At 38.3% G+C, this 26,235-nt stretch overlaps 1 protein-coding gene across 4 annotated transcripts in view; it reads left to right on the forward strand.

The window, feature by feature from the left end:
• zfhx3b (zinc finger homeobox 3b) overlaps positions 1-26,235 on the forward strand; it is a 505,913-nt gene that overhangs the window by 2,095 nt on the left and 477,583 nt on the right. The gene's annotated exons all lie outside the window — the stretch shown is intronic.

Genomic DNA, 26,235 nt, shown 5'->3' on the forward strand with positions numbered 1-26,235 from the left:
ATTACAAAAAAAAACCATGAGGTGGACTCGCTGAAGAAACGGAGACTCAGGAAGGTAGAGAGAAATAAGAAATAAATAGACGGAGTGGACTGAGAGGAGAGCAGAAGTGAAGTGGAGGGGAGATGCGAGATGAGATGGAACAGATAATCGAGGCTCAATGGGGAACGAGGACACATCAGTCAGTCATTGAGATCATTTGTACGAGGAACACACCATTTCAGGGCATCTGATATCAGACCGAAGGCGATTTTTATTACTTTTTGTATACAAAAAAAATCAATGAAGAGCGCAAAGTTTATTCAGTCGGCAGATCCGACGAGATTCCCTCACATTGTCTTTTTTTTTAAAGAATATACGTATATGAGGTCTCAGTAGATCGTGTGGATGCCGAGCTCGGATTGTTGTTGGAAATTGAATGTTGTATTTGAGTGATTAGGCTGGAGATTTGAACGGGACCTGTCTCTGATTCCCCCCCCCCCACCCCTCCATTCCCTCCCCCCCCCCCCTCACCACTGCCCTCCCGGCCGGGTCAGCCCGAGTTCGTGCGCGGACGGCCGGGAGGTGCGTGCACGGCGGCGACTGGAGGCTGCGGGGCTGAGGGGAGTGGGCTGGAGGAAGAGGGATGAGCCGAGCAGGGTCAGGAGCCGAGCACTCCGCCCGACCGTTCGCCCCAGCTCCCGCCAGGTGTTTGCCTGCGCAGAGACACATCGCTCGGAAGTTCTGCCAGAAACATGGTCCCCGCCGAGGATCCGATTTCATTGCATTTTGACTGTGCAAGGCACCGCACACCGGACCAGTTATTCTAGTTAACGACAGGGGAGGGGAGGGATGGAGGATGGGGGGTGGGGGTGCGAGGTGGAGGTGGTGGGGAGGGCAGCCCAAAGGGGAGGTGTCAAGGTAGTGATCAGCAATTATTTATTTATATTTTTCAGACTGTAATATTGTACTTTAATTGCATTGCATTTTGTGTGTGTGTGTCTGTGGTTCTGCACCCTCACACACGTCCGCATTCAGGTCTCTGTTGCAGATGCCTAGCCAGACCTATTTTTAAATCAGTAACCCTAACCCTGTAATACTTAGCGAAGGTCCCAGATTGAGAATCGTCGGCCCAGACAATACAGCACGCTAGATTTTTTTTGCTTGATGCGTATTTAATTGGATCTACAATATTTAGAAATTGGACTCACATGCTAAAGTGCAGTTTGTTCACAAGCATCTCCAAACCAATGTAAGTGATCCGTAAAGTATATCCATTTACATGATAAGAAACGGAATGGCAATGTATACAGGTAATATTCTTAATAAACAAGACAAAAAAACGCAAAATGAAATTGATTCACTCCCGCCCAGACGAAGTATACAATCTATTTTCAGTTGTTCTTTCATTATGTAACCTGAAAGTAAATGACATTAAAAATTAAAGACGACAAGTTGCTGTTAATGCTGCTTCATTAGGGCACTGTTTTGCAATTATTGACACTTGCTGTTAAAATAAATTATATACATTTTGATACCCATAGATGATTGACGAATTGTAACTGAACAGGATCTGTTTTTTTACTCGAGCTTGATAGTTTCCATTTGTCATTTAGATGTCTCCTAAGACTGTGATTTAGTGTTAGGGTATGCACTGGCCGATTAGATCAGTGGCCGTTCAGTGTCTGTATTGTTGTATGTTAATTCAGCTTGTGGACTCATTTTTTAATGCACTAAAGCCATTAAACCCCTAAACTCATCCACAATAGAACAATTCACTTGCAAATATGTGGACAACCTTAGTAGAGAAACCAATGGAAAATGAAGGGAAATGTTTTGTTTTTCATCCGTTGACCCGCAGTGTTGGTAGCGAGATGTAACCATTTTACTCCTCTAATTTATGTCTTTAAATGATAATTGGAGCCCCTCGCAAATTAAAGGCTACTGTAAGTGAGGCTAGGCTTTCATCTCAGCATTGTGTACCATAGTAAAGAAACAGATTGTCTACAGCCATTAAGAACAATAGTGTTTACCAATACATTGCTTGTAATTCTAAATTGACAATGATTGTGTATGCGTATGGGGAGGGGCTCCATGCTATTTTGTATTTGAAAAGCACAGTGGTGTCAGAAACTGATGCAAACCCTAAATGCCTTCAGAGGCTGTTTGTCCTTTGACAGAAGTGAGCCAGTTACTCTTCGCTTGGTGCCTTCTCTTACCAAAAGAAGAGAAGGACACCAAGTGAAAACAGCCATAAGTGGCTCATTGGTGGAATATTTTGTATTGTGAGTATCTGTGAAGCAACAGTCAATATTAAATCGTTACAGAAACAGCTTGGTTTAATTTTTTTTTGGCAAAACTGAAGCTATATTTAAACATGTGCTATTGGAACTTAAATGCACATTGTTTATAGTAAATGTTCAGTACTGTAATAAAATAATTTAAAATCTGCCTTGAGGCATTTCTGGGACAGCAAATGTGATATTTTTGCATTTGCTGTTTAAAAGTATTTCTAATTGATTACACCTTGAATATTTCTGTCTTTCAATAGCAATTACAATAAATTAGAGTTTTTAATTTGCTTATTGAATATAAAAACAAAAAACCTTTTCTTATTAATTTTTCATTGCTGTTGCACAGTATTATTAAATGTGTTTTACTTTTAATCTGCCAAATAAACGTAATGCAGTAAGTTCTCTATTATCCAAACTTGTAGTAAATGGTAGCCCAATTCTGCCTTGTATGTACTGAGCACTCATAATATAGTAAATAGATGGGGCACCTCCACTGATCAGGATTCCCAATTATTTGGCCATTCTGCATCCAATTGCGAGAAACGGAGTTCCTCCATACTTAGATGAGTCAAAGAAGCAAGTTGTCGTATACACATGGTAGATTGATTGAGTCAAAAGCGTAAACGAATTACCAAAGCCAGGAATAAAGGACCGTGAGTGTACTAAGATACCTGTGCTGCAAAGAGAAGGCTTGCTCAATGGCTACGTGGGAAATGATGCAGTCCTTGACGATGCCAGACAGAACTGTAGATGTCAGGCTTTGCACGGCAAGCTGAATTGAGCAGCAAAGCAGAATGATTCAGATTAACCTTCGCTTGAACATTGTTTAACACAGGCCTTTGAATGAAATGCTTGCTGGCACATTATGTATGTTCGTGTAAATTTGCATAAGCTTCGAAGCTGGGTACAATAATTGTGTTTGGTATTGTAGCTATGGTTGTTGCTGTAGGGGATGTGGAATTATGTTCTCTATTTAGTCTTCCCTTCCATTTATCAAATCTAAATCCTCTACATCACAGTGTACTCATTATTGTAAATAGTAGACCTTTTTTGTTCTCTTATCTGTGTAAGGTAGTATGAATATACAATAATTAATGAATATATTGCCAAAATAAATCAGGAATAGTTAAACTTAATAACACATCATATGTAGCTGAGAAGAAGGTAAGCAGTGCAGTACTAATCCTTTGTTGATGAGTGGAGTCACTCATTCTCTTCTTTCCATGTCAGCTCCTAAAGAGCTAAACAGAAATGAAACAGTAGAGGACGATGAGCTGAAATTACTGAAGCCTTGTCCACAGTCCTATTTTGTTTGAAATGTACTGGGAAAGAATGAGTAATGTAGGCCAAGAATGGGTGGGAACAAGCATAGGCTGAAGCAGCCCTTAGTTTGTGTGAAGCTTATATTTGCTCAGATTCAGGGTTGGCATTCTGCTGGAATATCGATCATGACTGTAACTGAGCTCGTATAGGGGAAGAAGCTAGGCTAAGCAGGTTTTGAACTGTACACATACACCTAAAACAAACCAGGTACTGGTTGAGAACAGAGGCTAGTTCAAACAAGGATTGTTTTCAGCTTGATTTGCATTTAAAAATGTAACTGCCATATAGAGAGAAAGGAAGTAACTTGACCAACGCTTTGGAAGTGTTTCTGCCATATTTGTATCAGATATGATAAAGCTTTTGGAAAGTTAATTGGAGCTCAGCTAATTTTTTTTTTAGAAATGAGATGTTGAAAATACCGAATTAAAAGATTCTGTTTTAAATCTTGGCGTACCAAATTAATATTGTAGTTTTTGAAAACTGCGTAAGTAGCTTTCTGTTTAACAGCTGCATAAATTACTTTTATATCAGTTTAATACTAGATGCTGTGAAGCACTTACAGATAATGGACAAGCCAACTTTCCCAGGACTCAGTGTTTTCCAAATAAACACTTAAATCTGTTCTTGATTTTTGACCTTGGTACAGAAATATTCATCATAGTCTCAAAGGACCCATGTAGTTTCAGACTGGCCTGTGACAATTTTTTCCCCCGCATTTAACGTGGTTTTAGTGTTCATGTGGCCAGTTTGCAGCATTATTATAGGTTCCAGTTCTTTATTTTTCTGGCCATGATTATGTTTCCTTAGCACTATTCTCACTTCTTCTGCTTTGAAATGCACTGAACTGTGGTGCATTGATATATTCCAAGATCTGAAATGAAAGCTGGTGTAGATATGTTTTTCTCCCTCTTTTAAAAGTATTTGATGACCTAAACTAGAAATGGCATGTATCAGGAATTGTGTGGTGGTTAAGAACCATGTTTCTCTACTGAGTGAATTCTGTATCACAGCTATGCTATTTCAGGGAGGTACTGAGCAGAGGCAGCCACTCCCTATAGGGGAAGGAAGGCATATGATTATCCCAGGTAGCTGTTGTCTGTTTTCTCATATCTGGTATTGATGACATCCTTTAATCGTAGTTTTTTTAACTTGTTGCATTGAGCTCTGAAGTTCTGGAAAGTGGAGGGGGTCGAGGAGATGAAAAAGGAGGGAAACAAATAATGAACAAAGAAACAAAAATTAAGTATACTGGATAGAATTTCTGATCTTTTGTTGCTCTTCTGTTCAATAATAAAATGCTAATGCATAAAATATGATGAGTGCTTGAAGTGGACTGGCATGTGTCACTATGATACTCCCAACACTCCTGCAAATTAACTCTGACATATTGAGAATTGAAATCCATCGTTACGTACCATTGGTATTGTTTTAATGGTGACACTTTTAATTTGTGTTCTTATTCCCTGGATAACATGTTATGAGTTATTAATACTGAATTTTAGCTCATTTGAAAAGCCGTTCTTATATTGGCACTTTTAATTGAGATTCCAGGAATTCAACTCACCTATTCTAGCTAGTACATTCATAGACACTTAAAAAGATGGATCTAGTGTCGAGTCAGGATAAAGAAGTTGGATTTAGCATAGTAAGTACCAGAATGCAACTCATGATGCAAGTCTCCTGAAATCCTAATTAATTCAGCACCAATATTAAAACAGTTCTTGTAATGACCATATTAAAAAAAAGCTATCATCAGGGCCTGTCCATATTAGCACTGGCCATATGCAAACCTTTATTTCATCTACTGTCTGTCTTTTAAATAGTTATGATGTGTAGATAATTAGTGAGTGCTCTATCATGACATTGTGCCCTTGGGTTCTGATAAAACTAAAATTTGGCTTGTTCTGTATCATCCTTTTTTAGACAAAGCATAGATATTTGTTCAACGTTTTTAAGTTATTAAAATGTCCTGGAAGTAGGAGTGATGCAGTTACCCATTAGAAACTGATCACTTTTTTTCCTCCACTTTCCCCCTGGCCTTTTGCAATCCCCCTCATTATTTGTTCTCACAACCCCTCTTTGCATTTGGCTCTTCTCCACCTCATCCCCACATTTTGTTGCCTTTTACTGATTTACAACATCGTCCCCAACTGTTCTCTCTGAAAAAAAAATGGAATTCAGAAGTACAAGATTCGGAATACTTAGGAACCCAGACAAAAATGCATAGTTGATAACAATTTGAATTGTTTGTTATTTGAGAAATTGAACAATCTAATTGCACTTAATCAATAACTTGGGTTGCTCAGTTGAGGTAAAATGTGTCTGAACCAGTTATGGCAGGAGGAAGATTCAACTCAGTCAGCTATAGAATTGCATTGTGTACCTGCATATTTTATAACACAAGCTTGACTAATGGATTTAAAAAAAGGTACATTTCCATTGCTGAGTTAGAAGCTCTAGGCCTACTTGGTTATTTGTGTTTGCATTGTATCTCTAGCTATATGGTGAGTTCATGAAGCCTGAATCTTTTACATCAACCGTGGACCTCTACACATGAGATTTTCTGATTCATATTAGGTTTCTGTTGACTGGGTGAAAATGGAAAGATGTGTGGGAAAGGAGATGAAGTAAACTGAGAGATAATCAGAAGTCCTGTGTTCTGTTCTACATAGTCAGATGATGAAAAATAGAACTGGAGCTTAACTTTTGCATACTTAAAAGCTTTCATTTACAAGACACACACACATTACAAACAGACAACTTCAAACCAATAATATAAATATTACAGATATGTGTATGTAGATGTTTTATATATGTGGCCATTATCAATTATGTATTCTATATATATCGAGTTAAACCTAATGGGTATAATTTAGCATCCACATAACGTACACTTAAATTAGATTAGATTCCCTACAGTGTGGAAACAGGCCCTTCGGCCCAACCAGTCCACACCGACCTTCCGAAGAGTAACCCAACCAGACCCACTTCCCTCTGACTAATGCACTTAACACTACGGGCAACTTAACATGGCCAATTTACTTAACCTGCACATCTTTTGGACTGTGGGAGGAAACCGGAGCACCTGGAGGAAAACCACACAGACACAGGGAAAACGTGCAAACTCCACACAGACAGTTGCCCAAGACTGGAACTGAACCTAGGACCCTGATACTGTGAGGCAGCAGTGCTAACCACTGAGCCACTGTGTCACCCCTGAAGCTGAACTATTTATTGTAAGTAAGTTGAAATGATGAGCCCAATTTTCACAGATTTAGGAATACACCAAGAACATTTTGAAATGATGGGTGGGAATGGATCCAAAAATCCCATCCCATTTCCAATAGATCCAGTTTTCATTGGTAGGGTTAAGAGGTGTGGCATAATTCAAACAGGAAGGAAATCCCACACAACCAGGAATTTTGAACCTATTGTTGAACACAAATAGATCTGATTTTGGCTGTGATTCCCACATGGTGGGAGACACAGCCAAAATCAGATCTATTTGTGTTCAATAGTAGGTTCAAAATCCCTGGCTATGTTGGATTTCCCTCCTGTTTGAATTATGCCACACCCCTTAACCCTACCAATGAAAACTGGATCTGTTGGAAATGGGGTGGCATATTTGCATCCATTCCCACCCATCATTTGGGAGACACAGATTGAAAAAGTAGATGTAAACACCTCTGAAGGGTGAATAAGTTCTTGTTAACTGTGACGATTTAAAGTTTATTTTAACTGCCCTGTTTTTCAAACTTATATAAAAAGTCACATCTCTTCTGAGAGTTTTTAAAAAATCTCTCTGCTGGAACGCTTTGAATGCTTGGGTTTAGACAGGAAAAGAATTAGCACCTTGTCCTGCAGTTGATCAAGTTCTTTATTGACACTTCTCCAAGAGTTGTCATTACCTCATTACAAATGCTTGGCTGAGTGTCAGAGTACCCCAAATGGATACCTGAAACGTTGACTTCTGCACCTGATGCTGTGTTCTTCCAGTCTCCTGCCTGTCTACTTTGGATTTCAGCACCTAGAATTTTTTTAGTTTGAGTTTCAGAAGCAAAAATTAACTCGGTTTTTTTTAATTGACAATGTGATTGGCAGGTTAAAGAGACTATCAAAGGATTGGCTGTCTTTGATGTGAATACTCAAACTAATTTGTTTTTATAACCAGTGAATCACGTTTAATATGTTGTTTTTCTTTTACTATCAGCGTTAGAGCTGTATTAGACTGTTAAACGTGATTTATTTAAAACAAAATGTGTATGGTTCCTGAGATTTACCACTGTGGGTACAGGATGGGGTGGTTGTTGAATTAAGCATGGGGGCCATGAGCCTAGGAGAGTTGAAGTGGTGAGACAGGTCAAGGCTAGAGGGCAGAAACAACTTTAGAACAACTGAGACAAAATCCCACAAAATAGACATTAAAAACATACCCAAAGAACTGCAGATGCTGGAATTCTGAGACCAAATCAGAGTGTGCCGGAGAAACACAGCAGGACTGGCACAATTCTTGGAAAGAAAAACGAGTTGACGTTTTCTTCTGCTACGAGGATGTTACATATGGGTCACCTTGTCCATCAGTGTAAGGAGTAAGGTAAATTCCCTACATTGAAACTTTTCCTGATTTCCACACAAGATTTGGAACCTAACCCGTGGATGCGAGCGTGCATGTTTAATTAAATCGAGTGTGCCCCGCCTCTGATTCTTAATCTTTCGAAGAACAAAGTACTTTGCGAAATTACCTTGTATTCCCTGTTTAACAGTGATCACTGCACATTCTGCATTGTCAATTTTGTTGCATTGTTTCGAGGGTTGCGTTTCTGTATTTTATTTTATCATTTTCCAACGCAAGGTAAAGGTTAATTTTGCCTCCCTCGAGACTGGACGCATTCACAAATCAATGAAGTCTCCCATTTTTGGAGGAAGCTCAATAGTGTCTGAAATCAGTGATAGAAAATACAACGTGAGAACTCTCGCGAGTCACTCGTCCTCTCCCTCAAATCCATCTTGTTATTGGGTGGCGTGGCATTCCACTCAGTTGGAGCATCAATACGTTTACAGACACCTAGTGTGAAGAAGAATGGGTGCCTTAAGATTGTTTCACATTTTATTTCAAGCATGATGTTACTTGATAGGTGAAAAAAAACTTTTTTAAAATTTTGCATGAGGAACCAGTCGTGGCCTGCGCCAGTTTCCAGGCAGAACATTAATATTTGTATTTCAAGTTCCTGACAGATGGAGCTTTGACCCTGTGTGAAGCTTGTCGGCTCACTCACTCAAACTGAGCGATGCTGTGACCTACCTACAGGGCTGTGCGGGGTGCATTTGCGTATGCTAATAGACTAACTTGCTGTGGCTTGTTTTACAGTGATTTGTGCATGCATTTATATGCAAATGTTAACAACTGATAGCTGGTTTAATTACATCGGGCTATTGTTATGCTGCCAAGTTAGTGAGCTGAGCATATTTGTACCTCAGATACAAGAAGGGCTGGTTCCTCCCACACTTCTGGGTACATTTTGTTCATATTTTAAAATTTTATTCTCTCTATTGGGGGAACCCAATTTGGAATTTTAAATTGTGTTTCGAAAATCTGGAGACTTGGATGTTTCACTGATACTTTATAGTTGTGTGTGCTTTATATTTGGACAATTTGTCTGGTTAGCCTCAAGATTCAAAGCATTAGTTTTTAGTTTGAGATATAGTTTTTTTTCTGAAAATGTGCTAAAATAACATTTATTGATGTAAGGCTGCACACAAAACAAGATTGAGGATTCTGAAATGAAATGAAGTTTAACTGTTTAGGCAACTATACACATAATGATTGAATTATTGTTATGTTCTGAGTATTCTTGTTAAAAAATGCAAGTGTTCAAATTATGCCACTTTGAAGGAAGGGTTTTGTGATATTTTCCAGGATTTCAACAAATGCATCTCTTTAATAGTTTCAAAGCTACAAAGTAGCCAATTCTGTTGATCCCTGGGTATCTTCCTGGCCTGACTGTGCCAAGGTTTTTGCTCAGAAGTTCCTGTCAGTTCTTTCCCTTTTTTTGTTTTTGAGAAGTGAGTTGTAATCTGAGTAAAGAGTCCAGTTTGTGAAGTTTGCACTTCTCTTAAGTGGAATTGTGTGCTTTTTTTTCTCTCTGTGCTGTGGTTAGACAGAAGATTCCTGTAGCTGGTTGGTGCCTGATTGCTTGTACATTTTGAAAGCTCAATACACAACAGATGTTGCCAGTGCAGGTTTTAAACAAAGAATTAAACATACTTTTTTTGTCACGAATTACATTGGTGTCTGTGCCACAAGCAGTGCATAGTTGCACTATGGAAAAGTGTTCAGAGTCCCATGAGTTGAACAGATGGGTCTGTTTCCATTCTGTATAACTCTATGACTCTGATTAGTTAAAGTACTAATCTAGGTTTTTGCTTAATGCTGTTGTCATTGACTTTAGCTATAAATTTGGACATAATGAGGGAGTGATATTGTCCCTGGACTAGTATTTCCAGAAACATAGAAAGTGTTAAGTGGATCCTAGTTTGAATCGTTAGTTTGAACCTAGTTTGGAATTACCTCCCTCAGGGCGTTGTGGGTCAATCTACATCATGTGGACTACAGTGGTTTAAGGAGGCAGCTCACTACCTTCGGAAGGGCAACTAGAAATGGGTAATAAAATGCTGGCCAGCCAGCAATGTCCACATCTCTTGAGTGAAAACACAAAACGCCAGTATAGATGGTTGCATTTGAATGCAGTAAAAATCTGGAATTAAAAGTCTAATGATGATCATGAAACTGTTATTGATTATTGTAAAAAGTAAAGTGGTTCACTCATGTTCTTTCAAGAAGAAATCTGTTGTACTTCCCTGGTCTGGCTTTTGTGTAAATATACACCAACAGAAATGTAGTTTATACTTAATTGTCCATTAAAATACCCAAGCAAGCCACCCAGTTCAAGGGTAACTAAGAATGGGCAATAAGTGCTTGCTGTTGAGATGTCCCAACCACATATATACTTGTACATGGGTACTTTTTTTTTACAATTTCTTTCTACCTATTTATATATATCTTCCTTGATTGTTGTCATGATTTGGAGATGCCCGTGTTGGACTGGGGTGTACAAAGTTAAAAATCGCACAACACCAGGTTATAGTCCAACAGGTTTCTTTGGAAGCATTAGCTTTCAGAGCACTGCTCCTTCATCAACAACCACCTGATGAAGGAGGACCACTCTGAAAGCTAATGTTCCTTAATTGTATTAAGCTTAAACTTTTCTTTTTGTGCCATGTTATATATTAAATTAAAAGGTACAGTTGGTTAGATGAACGAAGGGAGTGCGGGTATCTGGAACAAATTCAAAACAGGATCAATACATCCCACGTTTTGTTACAAAAATCGACCCAGAGCTCACAACTGAAGTATAGTGAACATCCGCAGTGATGGTGGCTTGACTTCCTGAAACAATTTTGTGAGGTTTGTTGTTATAAAGTGCACTTGGCAAAATACACAGTATCTGGTAAATTGTATGTTTATAGAATGGGCTTTATTCAGCAAATTTTGTATAGACTGCTATTGCTGTCTCGTGCCCGCACTATCATCCAACTTTTATTTCCCATGCTTTGTTTCTATAACAGACAGCCGTAGAACCAACTGAAATGACATCAGCTATTTAGCACTTTGGAAATTAAGGAAATCAGTGGAACAAGCAAAAACAGAAATTGCTGGAGAAACTCAGCAAGTCTGGCAGCATCTGTGGAGAGCAAACAGTGTTAATGCTTTGAGTCCAGTAACCATTCTACAGAATATTCTAAATATTTACTCTATTTTTGCTGCACAGATGCTACCAGACCTGCTGAGTTTCTCCAGCAGTTTCAGTTTTTTTTGTTTCAAATCTTTAGAATCCGTAATTATTTGTTTTATTTTGTTTCAATGGTGGTTTGCATACATACAGTACAATAGACATGAAGGGGATGAGTCCCAATATTTGAATTCCTTATTGCTTTGCACATATATATGGGTAGCCTCAGCCTATTCAGATTGCTTGCACATCGTACAAACTGATCACCCACATATACTTAACTATATACAACTTTACTGGTACTTAGTAAATTAGGAATACATGTCGACCTTTAAAATTATATTTGTTACATGATTTTCCTTATAACTAAATTTCTTACCAATAAAAAACCTTAAACACATATACCACCAGATTCAAGAACAGCTCCTTCCCTGCCATTATGAGACTTCTAAATTGATGTCTCAAATTTTAAATTTAGTGTTGTTCTTGCTGTTTGTGTACCTTCTCTGCAGCTGTAAGTATTGTATTCTTCACTCTGTTCTATTACCCTCTGTATGGTATGATCTACCTGTACTGCATGCAAAAAGAATCTTCAGTGTACCCAGGTACATGTGACCATAATGAATCAAATCAAATCAAATTATATTTGTGGATAAGTGCAGTTCTCTGACTTCACCATGGAGCTTATAAAAGCATTTTTTAAAAAATTTGCTTTAGAATTGTCAATTTTTAACTTGCTTGGCAAAATATTTACTTTCTGTCTTCTACTTGTCAATGTAAATAAAGTGAAAATGCCACCATAAACTGAGTGCTATTTGCCATACATTTGAGACAACTTCTGCTTTCCTCCTCTAGTATTTCATCAAGATCAACCTAATTACATTCTGTTTCTCACATGTTAATCCTTAATCACAATGTTCTTTTGGTTTAGTTCTATATGAAATATTTTTGTTTATTTGTATCAAAGGTGCAAATGGTACAGGTGTTAGCAGAACAGTGTTTGTTTTAAGAAAAGTTTTACCCTCTCATAGGCAAGACCTGAATAGACAGTGGAGAACAGCGTGTTAATGACAAAGAAAAGCCCTTTTGTTTTTGCCTACTGTGTTCCACCTAGGAGGGAGGTTGGCAAGTAAACAAAATGTAAAAAATCATTAAATTGCTTGATCGTCCCTTTGTGTTCAATTTACATTTTGTGCAGAATGCATGTGAAATAGTTTTAATCCATGAAATGGCTTAAATTTTAAAATTGTTGGCAAATCACCTAACACAAATGTGCTGGAGCACACATAGAGTGGTGTGTCACTGTGTGTCCCATTTGCACGTTCCATCCAGGTTTCTGTCTGCAAATGAAGCTCTCTCTTCCTCTAATTCAATTTGACTGTGGTTCTACGCTGTCTCATTCAGACAGGCATAACTTTGGTTGTGCCCTGATACCATTTTCATATGCTATTGTGCCAAACTGCCCATTTTATACCTAAACAGGTTATCAATTTACAAATGTGCCTGTTAATTCATTCACCCTCTTTTGTCGAGCAGCACAGTGGTTGCTGATCTCATCGCAGGATCAAGATTATATTTTACATAGAAATAAAGCTTGAACTGCATTAGAAACAACCAAGAAATGTCAAAATAAGGCATATATGTTTGTACATGAAAGTGACTTGATTAATTACATGTACAGGAGTGCCTTAACACATGGACAGGGCATCTTCCTGCTAAGTACTTTCAGTCCTTGATAATGTATTGGAAATTTAACGAAAGCCTTGTGATCTGTATGAACTATTAGTAAACTACTTTTTAACTTGTGTCCAACAGACAAGAATTGTTCCTATAAGGATTGGATCACACAGCAGTATGATCACATCATTAGTGTTTCATTTCAGTGATTGTGTTAATTTGCCTGTAACCATGTTTACAATGTTAGAGTGAGCAAATCTAACTTGAAGATGCTGTCTCAAATGAGCGTTAAATTCTATGCTGCAGCTATATCTTGTTTGCTGAGGCCTAGTGATAATAAATACATTTAAAAAGGACCTGAGGGGCAACTTTTTCATACAGGGAATGGTTTGTATGTGAATGAACTGCCAGAGGAAATGATAGATCCAGCTATAGTTACAACATTTAAACGAAATTTGAATAAGTACATGAGTAGGAAGGGTTTAGAGGGATATGGGCCAAATACAGGTAAGTGGACTAGTTTAGTTCGGGAAGATTGGACAGGACAGGTGAGTTGGATTGAAGGATCTGTTTCCGTACTGTATGACTCTATTCACCTAAAACCTGCTGGGATATTAGGATAAATATAACCTAGAAACCATCACATAGCATGTTCTGCAAAAGGGAGGTGTCAACTTGTGAAGTTCTTTCTTTGAACTATCGAGGGAAGCACTATTACTAGTGTAGTTTTGAGAATCAGAAAGTTTGCCAATTTTAATATATTGTTTCTAAAAAATTAGAATATGAGTATCAGCTCTGTTTTCTGAATTTTTAAAATTTTGATCTGTCGAGACTTTTAAATTTGTTTTTAAACTTTAGTTGTTGTGTGGGAGAAATATGCTTGCTTGAAGGAAGTTTAGCCACTGAACACACAGTAACTGTTTGTCTTTGAGCCAATTCCTTTGCCTACAATAAAGCAATCAAACATGTGCTGAGAAGTATAGAAAGTCAGGATAATATCATGGAACAAGGACGGTCTATTAGACTTTTAGTAAAACAGTGGACTAATAGTTAAGCTAATATTGCTAAAGTACAATGGTTGGTCTTTTCAAAGTTATCTTGTCCAAAATAAAACCTACCATTCATATAGCCATTTGAGAGAGCTTGCCTATTTTCGAAATGGCTCAAAGCCATTTTCTTAATCAGCAGGATTTCCTACGTTGGGACTTTTATACCTTAAGGTGTTTCTCAAGGGTCAGATTAAAGGTTATCTGGATGTATAGCATTGGAGACAGAAAGTGAATAACCACACCGTTCCCCTTCTGTCTCTAAGGTGGGAGGCTTTTGTGGCACAAGGTGCACAAATATATTGTGCTGCAACTCTTTTTAAAATTTTTTTCATAGGATGTAGGCATTGCTGGATGGGCCAGCATTTTTGCTGAGAGGGCTGTTAAGAATCAACCCACATGCTGTGGGTCTGGAGTCACAATCATTTCATGATCATCATTAGAGTCGTAATATCAGATTTTAAAAAATTGAATGCAAACTTCACCATCTGCTGTGGCATGATTTGAAACCAGGTCCCCAGAAAATTAGCTGGGTCTGTGGATTAAAAATCTAGTGATTAATACCACTAGGGCCTTCGTTGTTAAGTACATACAATACACCATATATTAAGCAAAATATAGTTACAGAGTCACAGACAAGTACAGCATGAAAACAGACCTTTGGTCAAACTCGTCCATGCCGACCAGATATTCTAACCTAATCCAGTCTCATTTGCCAGCACTTGGCGCATATCCCTCTAAACTCTTCTTATTCATGTCCCCATCCAGATGCCTTTGAAATGTTGCAATTGTACTAGCCTCCACCACTTCATCTGGCAGCTCATTCCATACATGCACCACCCTCTACATGAAAAAAATGCCATAAGTCCCTTTTAAATCTTTCTCCCTTCACCCTAAACCCAGGCCCTCTAGTTCTGGATTCCCCCAACCACACCTCGTTATTTTATAAACCTCTAAAAGGTCACCCCTCAGCCTCTGACACTCTCGGGGAAAACATCCTCAGCCTGGTCAGCCTCTCCCTGCAGCTCAAATCCTCCAACCCTGGAAACATCCTTGTAAATCATTTCTGAACCCTTTCGAGTTTCACCATATTCTTCAGATAGGAAGGAGACCCGAATTGCAATATTCCATAATAAGTAGAATAAGTTAAATAAGTAGAAGCTTGTAGAATCCTCTAACATCAAAAGTTATTACTTCATCTACTTTATTATATTTTGTGTATGTATCTACTTTACTTTTACTCAATGACATTTATCCAGTGAAACTATCACAGAGTTTGACTACACTGAGCTAGCATAACCAGCTGAGTTATCAGAAGTAGATATGGGTTTTGTAAGGGTTTGACTTCATGTTACTCAAATGTAGCCTTTAAAATGAAGGCCATACAGCATTTGAATAGAGTTGCATATTGTTCAGTCCTGCTGCTTTGTTTTATACATATATATTCTTTGGACATTCAGATAGTTAAATGCAAAAAGTATGTTTTTGGTTCTTTTGCCTCATTATCATTTCATGTCCAGAAGACAATCTTTGTTTAATTTTTTTCTTTTCTTTCATACTTTTTTTCCCAAATCTATGAAGACAAAAGTCCAAGACTCCAACCTGTCTTGCCGCATTCCTAAATAATTTGGTTTTGATTAACAAAAAAAGGAGCGAGTCTGTTTCTGTAGCAACAGAAAGGATCAAAGCAACAGGAGTCGCTCCTTTGGTAATGCACCATGATCCTGACGTCCACTTAGCTTTTTAGAAATGTTTTCCCCTTTTAACTTTGATAAGTATTTAGTGCACTGGAAAATTGTTTCCAATAGGCAATTGTTTCATGAAAGTGTAGCGTCTCAGATTTAGGAATGAAGCAGAGAAAGAAAATCTCTTTCAACCACCCCCCCTCTCCTTTTTTCACCCGCACAGAGTTGGAAAAGGCATTCCACTACTAATCCAGCTTCAACTGGAATGCAAATTGATGTAATTGTTCTACTGAGGATGGGCTGAGAGAGCTTTAAACATCTGCAGCGGCCTTTTTTTTCCTCTCTCAGGAGGACAGGGTTAGCATCTATTTAACATAATGAGAAGTAGTTTTTCATTGGAAGTCAAAGCAGTTTTCTGAAAGGAAGGGTTAGGGGAAGGAGTTCACAAAGTGCAAATGTCAGTCTCGCAAGTGTCTACAGGCTGCCTTCAGCAGATACTGTTGACTCAAGCTGCAGAGTAAAATGGGCCTAGTTTTATGTTCAGCAGCTTTGAGCAGCTGAGGCTTTGAGGAAACAAAATCCAGATTCAAAATCAAAATCATCTCTAACTTTAATAAAGTATTTAGTTTGACTTGTATTAGTCCTTGATATTCCAGGACAGTTCAAGGCATTATTTGAGCTGTATTTCAACATTTTATTTATCTGCCTGGTCAGCAATTTCTGTTATTTGTTGAAAGTAGATTCTGTTGGACTGCGACCAATATCTTGGAAATTAAAACACATATGCAGCTTTCTATTTGAAATGCTTTTACTTCAATAGCAGACTGGGAAAGTGGAACATAATGCTGACAATTTAATTTAAAATAGGCGTTTTTATTTGTAAATCTGCTTCCGGTTTTTCTTAGTATTAGGAGTCAGCAATGCACTGACTGACTTTTGTCTCTAGCCAGATTATTCTAGTGTGGCGTAAAGGAGGTAAAGGTAATACAGATTGGTTCAATATGACCATTTTACAATTACTAATTGAATTGAAACTCCTATGGTGTCTATAATGTTAAATGTTTAACTTCTGCTTTTTTGGGGGAGAGTGGCATTGTAAATAGTATCCAGTAAAGGGTTACTGCCCCACTGAAAAGATTTTAAACATTTAACCAGAGATTAGCAAAGTACTTTGGATTATAATCAGTGGAGGTTGCTGATTCAATTTCCTCTTCTGTTCAGCTCTCGATTAGATGCATCACTGTGTGGAGGTGCTGAGAATAAGCCTGGTCTTTTCACCACAATGTGTTGGAGTAGCAGAGCAAAAGTCTTCCAGAAGCTGCTGTAGGGCACGGATTACCACTGACGTTGGCTGCAAGCATGGAATAATTTAGATGGGGGTGTACAGTTGGGAGTGGATCAGTTGAGGTGGCGGGGGGTGTGGGGGGGGTGCGTTTGGTGTTGATGGTTGGAGTTGGGGGGTGGGGGGAGTTGGGCACAGACCCAAAGCAGACAAGAAACACAGGAAATAAAGACATATTGCCTCATTCAAAATTAAAACTTCCACTATGATATGTGTCTGAAATTGTAGATTTGAGATTCTTCTCCAGGTTAGCTGCAACTTGCAATGTGGTGCAACAGAGTTACTTTTTTATTTAGATTGTAGAGTTTGCAGAGTAGTTTTTTAAAAAATTGCAAGCCTGCAAATTTCTTTTCCGAATCGTATAGGATTGGCTTGATTCAGTGTGGGGACAGGGATTGCAGCTGCTTGTCAAGAAGCCAGTGGGAGAAATCTCGAAGAAATTTTTACCCACACCAGCATAAAAGTCAAACAGAATAAAACCAAATAATGAGAGGAAGGAAATGAACTTGTCATGCAGGAAATCTTGGTCTCTAAATAATGAAAATTAAAAATAAGAAGAAAACTATTCAGCCTATCAAAGCTCATCCTTACAGTAGCTCAACATAATATTGTTTTGTATTATATCCAGCAGTATTTTGCACATCCTAATGGTCTTGCCTTCACAATTTCATTCTGAGCACCTTTGTCATTTTTTGACTCCAAATTTTAGACTCATTATGTTTTTCAATAATTTATTTGACATTCTTTGGTTCTATTTTTCTAACTTTGTATGAACTGATATTTTGTTTTTTTTAAACCCCCTCCCCGATTAGTGCTTGTGAACATTTTACATGCTTAAGTCTTATTCCTACCCCTTTAATTACTGAAGTACCTTCTTAACAAACAATATAGCTTGATTTTCTTTAATCGCTCCTCATAGCTCATTCCCTTTAACATTGACATAGTCTTTGTCACAAGAAAGATATATCTACATTACAAAGTGAGCAGAATTGAATACAGTGCTCGAAGTGGAGCCTGACCAATGCGTTGTATATCTTTGTGTATAATCTCTGGAGACCCACACTATATTTTCCAGATAGTATCACCCTGCATTCACTTGCTAAATAATTAAATACATATTTCAAATACATTCCCAATCTGGCTATATTTTGTACCAGAAAGGATGAGCGTGAAATATATAATTGGATTAGCTCTTCTAACAACACAATTCTGGATGAAGGAACATGTGAATATTAAAAAGAACGCTTCAAAAGGGAATTTTAGTATTGAATCTGGTAAACTGAATTGAACTTACTGTAGGGCTGCCTATTTTGTCTGCAGACAGCAAGTGACATGCATTCCACCAGGCTGGTGATTATTTAAAGCTGTCTTTAGTAGTTATTATAATAATCACAAAATAAACGCAGCACGAGATTGGTGCTTTGCTTTCTGGGCTAGGTTTCTAGTACCACAGCTAGTGTATTTAGGATCATAGTCATAAGGCAACAGCCTTCAGTTATCGATTTAAATTGTTTTTTAGTCACAAATGTTCCATTAAAAAGTGGATCGCAGGTTGGTCAAAAATTCCATGGAGTCACGAGTGTTTAAAATTAAGCGGTACTCGATCTAACTCTTGCCTCTGTGTTGTGAGAAGATCTCACCTTGTTCAGAACTTCACCACAGCAGGGTCCAATGCTTTTGCAAGCATTCTGTTTGCCAAATATTGACTGTGCTTGCTGGGAAGGCCTTGTAATACATTGTGTATTTATTGAAACTGACAGAAGCAAACTTTAACCATCTCACCATTCGGTGACTGGTAGTTCAGTGGCCTATGTGTCTGCTGCGGAATCTGCAGTTCGGTAAAAGCAGTGGAAATAAGAGACCCTCAAAGTAGATTGTTGTTTAACACTTTGTAGTCTAAATGTACATGTGCATCCTTTTATTGAGTTAAAAACCTCTTGAGTTAGCATGCCGTTTACCACTTAGAATGGTAGTATTTACTTTGTGAATGTTTCAAATGCTGGCGGTCTATTTTTAGAGCTAGTATTAGACCCTAAGACCATAAGTCATAGGAGCAGAAATTAGACCATTCAGCCCACCGAGTCAGCCCTGCCATTCAATCATGGCTGATAAGTTTCTCAACCCTACTCTCCTGCTTTCTTCCTGTAATCCTTGAACCTCTTGATACTTGATAATCTATTCATCTCCATCTTAAATACATTCAATGACCTGGCCTCCACAACTTTCTGTGGCAGTGAATTGCAGAGATTCACCACTCCCTAGGTGAAGAAGTTTCTGTTACAAAGGGTCTTCCTTTACTCTAAGGCAGTGCCCTTGGGTCCTAGTCTCTCCTACCAATGGAAACATCTTCCCAACATGAACTCTGTCCTGGCTATTCAGTACTCTGTAAGTTTCAATTCAATTCCCCCCCTATTGCATGATAGTGGCCAGAGAAATTTTAGTTTGTGAAATAGAGTCAGGTCAAATACATTTATTCTCACTTTTTAATTTGAGAGATGTCTATTAAGAGGATAATGGTGATTTGCCTTCTTGAACTGTTGCAGTCTATCTGATGCAGTGCTGCTCGGAAGGGAGTTTTAGATTTTTGACGAAGGCAGTGAAGAGGCAGTGACATGGTTCCAAGTTAGGATGGTGAGTGACTTGGAGGAGAGCTTGCAGGTAGTAGTGCTCCCATGTGTCTGCTGCCATTGTTCTTAATGGGAATGCTCATGGGTTTGGAAGCCTCAAGGAGGCTTGATGAGTTGCTGCAATGCATCTTGTAGATAATACAGGTAGTTGAAACCTTGTAATTGGGGCTCATTTGTCACCTCCCAAACTCACACCTCCTCACCCAGTCAAGCCTTAAACTCATAGTTAGAATTTGAACAGACATTACTTAATAGTGCCATAATTTTATAGAATGGAAGTCAACGAAGTTCATGGAGGTGGTGTTACTGACAACATAGCTGTGATGATGGAAATAGCATTCCATTGCAATTACAAACATACGGATCTTCAAACAGGTAAATCAAAGGCGTGATTTATTCCAGTTTTTATCTCAAAATTCTCTTTGAAAATCTGTCAGCCTTGAGATCTAGCAGCAAAATCTGGATGGCATTGTATTTGTTCATCTAACTCCAACAGGAATTGGAGCTCCAGAATCTGAAGAAAGATAAATTGAACATTTTTTTTCTCAGCAGAGAAAAGGCCATTGGACATTATCTTTTTTTAAGGCTGAGTAGCTTGAGTAAATGAGTAGCTGCACAAATGCTATTTAAGTTGAACTAACGGCATAGAGCTGGAAAGCACGCGCTTCACATTAAAAAACTTCAAACAATAATCTTGAACAATTTTTCTCCCCAGTTTTACAGATATGTGGTACAATTGGAGACCATATTAGATGAGTATTAAATAAGTATCTGTTCAGGAAAGGGAATGGAGGCTTATGTAGGTAAATACAGTTAGTGCAGTGTATACAATCTGTAGGAGCCCAGAGCCCATCATGTTTCACAAAGAGAAGTCTTACATCAAGGATGAGCATCAGCCTACATTGTAGGATCAAATGAAAATTTTTGTGCGTGGTCTGTGGAAGTGCAAACTGGTTTGTCTAACTAGCTTCTCTTCTGTTGCTTTTGTTGACATTGCTCAGATTGGTCGATGTTTGAAACCTGCACCCTCCATTTTCGATAGAAACAAAACACAGGCAGGATTTTTATCATGATGGAGACACTCTCAACTATAGCAAAAATGGCTGCAGATGTCTGAAATCCTAAGTCCCTTCCCCGAACCCTCTCATTTTCATCGTGTAGTGTGTGTGGCTCATGGAGGCAGTTGGGCATTTAATTAATCAGCTTCCTCCACTGAGGTCGGATTTTGGAGTCCTTGTTGTCTGGAACCCGGAGTATGGAGATTAGACCTGGTGAGAGCAGCACTTTCTCGGTGCATTTCTTTTGGTTGTGCAGGATACCAATATGAAGAGCTGAAATACTCCTGTGAATGTGGTCCCAGAACACATTGGGGTTGTGGGTCAAGCATACATTGGATTTGGGTTCAATAATTCTTTTCCAGATGGTGGTCAAAGAAACTTTGGCAGGAAGCTTTGGAGAATTTTGGAATTATTCCTTGTGGGCAAATTTGTGTGTATAAAGTGCGTGAACTTTCTTGGAACTGTTCAACTTGTCAGAGAGTGTCAAGGACGATCAAGAAACATCAAGAGCTGTCATGCAGTCTTGACCTGTTTGGAAGTGGCACAACCTGCTAGGAAGTGTTGAGAACCATCAAGAGTGCTAAGAGCTATCAAGTAGTTGCACAAGCTGTCAAGAAGGGTCAACATGTTAGGAAATGGCAGCTTGTCCGACCTGAGTTCTCTTCCAGGCTGACTACCTTGTCCAAGTGATGGCAGCCATTTTTAAAATTTAAGGTCACAGAGCCCTTAAAGTCACTATATTAAATTTGATTTTTTAAAAGCCAAAAGTATTATTTTTCATTCCATTTCTGCTTCTCCCAATGCTTGTATTATGTTTACCCAGATTTGCTAGCAATGTTGAGAACTACTATTATCAATTGAATTACCTCTAAATTATATTATCTGCTTCAGACAAAAACATTGGCCTCTCTACTATATCTAGACAATATCTATAGTACTATTTATAAGTACATCAGTAACAACCAGATATCCCTGATATTAAATCATAGTGGCTTCTTCAAGCAAGTAACTTTTCTGTCCAGGTGATACATTTTTTACGATATAAACTGGGCTACAGTGGTTATATTAAACTCTAATCCTGTCTCCATTTAAGGGTGGTGCCATTTGATAACCTATACAGTTTGTTAGTGTACACAATTGAGTTAAAGATTCCATTTAATTAAATTGGGAAGTTGTTGATTATAAAGAAAAGAGTGATTGTCTGCAACATTTTGTAATCAGTCAAGATGACCAGAAGGACAGATTTGTTCATTTAGGGAGTGAAAAAGACCAACCCACAGATTATATTGCTTTACTTCGGGCAGCAGTTTCATGAAATTGGTTAAATTAGACCAATTAAGATTGTTGTAATCCTATCCAACTTGAACTCTCCACACCATTTTGATTGAAATTCCTTTTCTATTTTTCAGTTTGTGAGTGGATATTTTCTGAACCAACCTGTTCCGAGATGTTATTGCACACCTCAGGAGTAGATAAGACTTGAACCCAGACCTCTTGTTCCAGGGGTAGGGACCCTGTCACTGTAACTAGAGCAGTCTCTTTTTGTAGTGTGAAAACATAGTCTACGTCACCAGCTGGAAATAGATATTGTGCAATAATATGAAATGAAAAGTATACATTTTGCAACTTGTACCCATGTTTGTGGACTTGTGAATTCATGCAATATGTTGATGAATTCTGTGTTTGTCTGGGTAACAGAACTCAAAAGAATATAAAGTGTATCTTTTTGTCGTTTCTTGTGATCATTGGTTCACACCATTGTTGTCAAAGCTGTGATTAAAAATTAAATTTAAGCTGGTCGTTGTACCTATGGAGATTAAAATGAGTTATATTAAAATTACCAACATTGTGTGAGATTTTAGCTGGTTAGATTTTAGCTTTGACATGTATGGGCTTCAGTTGTTGTCATATGCCCTGGACTAATGTTAATTTTCTCTTGGGTTTTCTTATACATAGTTGGAACTGGATTTGTTCACCACCTTCATTCAGCTTTTTATTTATGTTTTTAGTACAGTATTGTATTTTTGGGAGAACAATAATTCAACTTGAGCTGTTAGATATCAAATCATTAACATTACTTATTCATTCAAGCCTTTTTTAAAATTTCAAAATATTTGCTTTAGATGTTCCAGTATACTGTAATCTTTGAAAAATAATGGTAAATCATCATTCTCCAGTTGTTCAGGTTACGGCTCGTGTTAAACGGGCACTAAAGTGTATAAAATGGAAGCAAGTGAACTATATTTGGGTTGCTAATGGAAATAGTATTTTAGAATATTGAGGATGAAGTTACATATTCTAGTTATCCTGTAACCAAATGCGCTGACTGAAGTAGATCCCTCCCCCAGCATAAGGTAGCTGTTCAAAAATGTACAATAAAATCTCAACAAGTCAAATCACAGGGGATTCTGTGCTCATGTTAAACAGCTTTGAAATAGCTGAGGAGGCTCCTATGAAATACAGTTTGCCTGCAAATATGCTACAAAAAACAAATGAAAACACACTGACAGTGTTCCAGCAATGACAAACTTCAGTTGTGAGGATAGGTCCAGGGAGTTGGAATGGCTGTCATTTGAGAGAGAAAGACTAAGAGGAGATTTGATAGAAGTTTTCAAAATCCTGACTGGGCAGGATGGAGTAGATAGAGAAAAGCTGTTCCTGCTTGTAAGAGAAGAAAGAAGAGAGCAGAGATTTAAAATGAATGTAGGCAAAGCAAGGGTGATATGAGAAAAAAAGTTCACACAGCGAGTTGTTAGGGTGTGGGATGCACTGCCTAGACACTTGGTGAGGGCAAGTTCAATTGAGTCATTCAAGATGGCTTTTGATGATTATTTGGATATAAGTGGTGTGTAGGCAGGGATAGGAGGAAAAGGCAGGATGTTGGAATCAGTAATAGAACTGGTAAAGTCAGCATGGTCTCCTTGGGCATTGTAACAATTCTTTGATTCTGTGTCATTGTAAATATGTGAAAAAATTATTATGTTTTGTTCAAACCTTACAATGACCTGACCCTGTACAGTAAAAGGTATTGAAAAGTGTTAAGACTATGCTTTGGAGAAACTCCGTCACCCTTGTCAGCTTAGGGTGCTGTTCTTGTTTAGTTGTGATACAGTTTGCCATGTTGCCAGTGTAGTCAAACATGTTTTCTGTGTTTCTACTCTGTACAGTCTTTGTGGCTTCAACTGGGGAAAAGGCAGATGAGTATGTGGACATTCATCCAATTGTTCAGTCTTTGGCTTCCTCCGGCTGTTTGGTTGAAGAATGTACAGCATTTACTATTACCTCACCCCTCAGTTGCTTTAAGCAGTACATGATATTGAACACCTTGACGTTAATGTCCATGGTTTTCTATGGAATTTCCAGGTTGGTTGGCCATACCCCACTGTTCCTCATTCTCAGCATTTGGTACATCTTAGCTCATTTGAATCCAGCATGGCGGAAACAATTGGCAATTGTGGCTTCCGTCACCATCTACCACACTTTCTTCATTGCGAATATGGCTTATGGAATGATTAGGCTGTACTGTTGTTTTTTATTGATTGCCGCAGTAAGTTGAAAGATGGTCTGCCATCTGTAATGATGATAATCCCCAACCCACGCCACTGACATGTCCTTGCCTTGTTTTTCACCATTTCAAATCTCATTTTTAAATATTAAAGAACAATCAGGTAAAAGGTAGTAAAACAATACTGTTTGATCTGCGTTAAAAGGGTCTCTTAGCATTTTGTAGCCAATCATCAATAGTGAGCTCAGACTTTTCTTAAGCTCGAACTTTTCTCGTTGGAGAGAAGGAGGAAGAGAGGTGACCTGATTGAGGTATACAAGGTAATGAGAGACATGGATAGAGTCAATAGCCACAGACTTTTTCCCAGGACAGGATTGTTTGGCATGGGGGTCATAGCTTTAAAATATTTGGGGGACGATACAGAGGAAACGTCAGAGGTCGGTTCTTTTTGCAGAGAGTTGTGATGCATGGAATACGTTGCCAGCGGTGCTGGTGGAAGCAAAATCATTAGGGACATTTAAGCGACTGCTGGACATGCACATGGATAGCAGTGAAATGAGGGGTGTGTAGGTTAGGTTATCTTAATTTAGATCAAGAATAATCCTCGGCACAATGTTGTGGGCCAAAGGACCTGTTCTGTGCTGTACTTTCCTATGTGTTGCTGTAACTGCCACATCCTCATGGCTGACTGTGCAGAAGACAGTACCACCTTGTTGGATTGGTGCTGCCATCCATTTATGGCTGGTGACCACCTTGTGGCATTGCATGTTGCTGGGGTGACTCGCGTTTTCTGTAGATTTCACCAGAAATGGGAACCTTCTCTGTTTTGAATTAACCTTGCCTAACTCCATGCTGGTTGTTCTGGTTATATGACAAGAATGCACGAGTTTGCTTAATCTGGAGTTACCAGTAGGCCCTTGGACTATTCACAGGCATTCGTCCATTAGATATCCCATTCTGCCAACATGAATAGCTGGTAGCTTGGCTACTGCTGACGTTTTGGGTTATTCAAATTTGACTCATCATGATTTCAATACATATTACTTTGACCTCCTTCACTACTGGAGACATTCTACAAACCTGTATGAGGCTCTTTTAAGATTTTAGTTTTAAATAGATTTAATGGTCAGATATATCAAAACAAAATCATAATTTTAAAATGATCTCAAAGACAACAATGTCTGTTCCAGACATACCGATTTATAAGGTTACAAGTATTTTGGCCTTGTAAAAATATTAGTTAACTAGTCCAGCTGGGGCAGAACCAGCTGTAATTGCAAATATATAATGTGAATGCACACAATTTATTTCTTGTGCAAACACACATACTCTGTGTAGCTATAGAATTTCATCAAACCCTCCAGTGATCAGTAACAGGTGCAATTTATCTCACTTTATAACAGTTTTTATACTGTGTAGTAGGTCATCTAAAATCTATACTGAACAATTTGCATTAGCTTTACCACAGAGAGAGAAAGAGAGAGAGAGAAAGAGAAACTGTCTGCACAAATATTTCTAATAGATACTTATAAATTCTGCAAATAACTGCTATGTTAAAAAGGTAAGCACACAGTTCACATGATATCACTCAGTCATTATTGAATTCAGCATCCATTTGCACCAAACGAGTATGATTTGAAAAACAATTGTCCTTCGGGCATAGTATACAGCGGCTGAAAATATAAAGTTGGCATCTTAATTGGCAAGAATCTACACAGAATTTTCTATGATTATTCATAGCCAGAAATCTTTGGATTTGGGAAGTTGTTTTTGGAAATAATGTAATTTCTCTATTTTATCATTTTTCTTTCAATGCAGAGGCTTCAGCCAACCCTGTCTCAATGGATATGCCATTATTCCAGTTGCATTGTTGATGAACACATGTAATTGGTTAGGCATATTAGCATATTTA

Source organism: Chiloscyllium punctatum, chromosome 26, assembly GCF_047496795.1.
Source record: "Chiloscyllium punctatum isolate Juve2018m chromosome 26, sChiPun1.3, whole genome shotgun sequence".
NCBI classification, from domain to species: domain Eukaryota; kingdom Metazoa; phylum Chordata; class Chondrichthyes; order Orectolobiformes; family Hemiscylliidae; genus Chiloscyllium; species Chiloscyllium punctatum.